Here is a 2,146-nt window from a genome sequence, read left to right as displayed (position 1 = left end):
CGGGAGGGTGCAACTGAGGACAGTGAAGGGCAAGTCCGCAGGGAAGGGGTGGGACCCGACCTCCATCCCACCGATTCCTCCCTGGATCGCGGCTGGGAGCTGGGAGTGATGTGGCACCCGGAGTCCTGGAACCCGTCGGGTCTCTGTGGACAAAAGGCTGCCTTGACGCCTGACTGCCCTGGCCAGAGGCAGTTCCCCGCTCAGACCTGCGGCTTCTCTGGCTGGGCGTGCACTTGCCTCCTTTAAGGGAATCGGGGTCTTTGCCAGGGCAGATGGGGGTGCGCTGACATGGTGCGAAACGCGTGTGTGTATATGTAAACCCACACTGCATTTGTGCATGGAATAGAACCCTGTATACACAGATATAAAAACAGCCCTCCTTGATGAGATCGATATAAACAGAAGTGTTCCTGTCTATATAGCCTGTCTAAACAAGCTATATATCTGATATAAACTGATTATATGCGTGCACATCCATGGCTGGACGTATAACACGCCTTTATCTGTACTAATTTCCATAACGTTTCCCACACCTCTATGAAAAATGGGAGCCAGGAGAAATAAAACCTTAGAAACTATTGAGGTGCCGAGCAGGAGAAGGTACTCACGGCTCATCTCGGTGAGCCTGGGCCAGCTGGGAATTCACTTCCCCACCGTGAAAATCATGACACTTGCAAAACCTCCCCCGGAAGCTCTGGTGCTTTTTCAGAATTGTGAAATTATCCTCGTGAAAACCGGGTCTCTGTCCCTCCCCCCACTTTTAAGGCCGGAGAGAGTGTGCACTAAGTAATGTGCAGAGGCCACACTGTGAGCTGGATGGGAAGGGGTTATTGATTTGATGGAGTAAGCAAGGACCAGTGCATTTGCATTTTGCCTCTGGAAACTGGGGGTTCAAATCGGGCTCCTGGGACACCAAGGATGTATTTTGTGGTCCAAGCCTGGCCCGGGCTGCGAAGCCGCTGTGTAATTTGGGGGCAGTGCACTGTGAGTGGCAGCCCCTGCGCTCAAGTAGGTCAGACTCGGAACAGCCAGGGTTTCCCGGGGCATAGAGCAGCCCAGCCCGGTGACAGGAGAATAGTGCCCCTCCTGGATTCTGCTATGTCTGCCACCTGTCTGGCCCCCTCACACCTAGGGCGCTGGGCCTAGGAGGCTTTCACTGACAGTTCCCAACATTCCTCTGAGGTAATTTGCTATTATTAAAAACCCCCCTCCCCCCAAAAAACAACCAAAAAACAACAACAAAAAACCAGTCTGTGTGAATGGCAAGAGTATACACACTTTAGTCTTGGGCTGGTATTTGTAACATGGATGCAGAGAACTTCGATCCTAGGACATCCTAGGACAGTGGTTCTCAACCTTCCTAATGCCACGAACCTTTAATACAGTTCCTCATGTTGTGACCCAACCATAAAATTATTTTCGTTGCTACTTCATAACTGTAATTTTGCTACTGTTATGAATCGTCATGTAAATATCTGATATGCAGGATGTATTTTCATTGTTACAAATTGAACATAATTAAAGCATAGTGATTAATCACAAAACAATATGTAATTATATATGTGTTTTCCGATGGTCTTAGGCGACCCCTGTGAAAGGGTCGTTCGACCCCCCAAAGGGGTCGCGACCCGCAGGTTGAGAACCGCTGTCCTAGGACATAGCACTTCAGTTTCCAGAGGGATGCCTTCACTTCTTAGGCTGAGGAGCTGAAGAAATGAAAGCCGATTTCAGGCAAATCAAGGCTTTGACCATTCAAAACAAAAAACAAAGCCAGGTCTCTCTGAACCCTCAATCTGTCCTGCTTTCTCAGCTCTGAAGTGACCACCCCAACCTATTTTTTTTGAATCATAAAACTCTTACGGAGAAATGTTAACTTATGTTTGCTCTACCCCACCGAGTGGAAAGGATTTGTCTGAGAAGCCAGCGGCAGAAAATGATTTCATCTGCAAGGAGCTGTAGTTTGAAGGAAAGACTTGGATGGCAACAGCTCATTTTTTGAGCAGCGGGCTCACACATACAGCTTCCAAATGGACAGCTCTGTCATTTCACGCAGAAACCTGAAGAGTTGACAGTGGAGAGCTCTATGTGAAGTGTATTTTTATTCTCTAAGGCGCTGATATTGCTTCTGGCAGTACTAGTGTCCTGC

The 2,146-nt window shown here is 48.6% G+C and overlaps 1 protein-coding gene across 1 annotated transcript in view; it reads right to left on the bottom strand.

Annotated features, from left to right (window-relative positions):
* The window catches only part of DAB2 (Dab, mitogen-responsive phosphoprotein, homolog 2 (Drosophila)), a 159,421-nt gene that overhangs the window by 49,400 nt on the left and 107,875 nt on the right, over positions 1-2,146 (bottom strand). The window lies entirely within an intron of this gene.

The sequence above is a fragment of the Myotis brandtii genome, unplaced genomic scaffold (genome assembly GCF_000412655.1).
Source record: "Myotis brandtii unplaced genomic scaffold, ASM41265v1 scaffold384, whole genome shotgun sequence".
Classification (NCBI taxonomy): domain Eukaryota; kingdom Metazoa; phylum Chordata; class Mammalia; order Chiroptera; family Vespertilionidae; genus Myotis; species Myotis brandtii.
The sequence above is the reverse complement of the archived record's forward strand: the minus strand, read 5'-3'. Positions and strand labels throughout refer to the sequence as shown.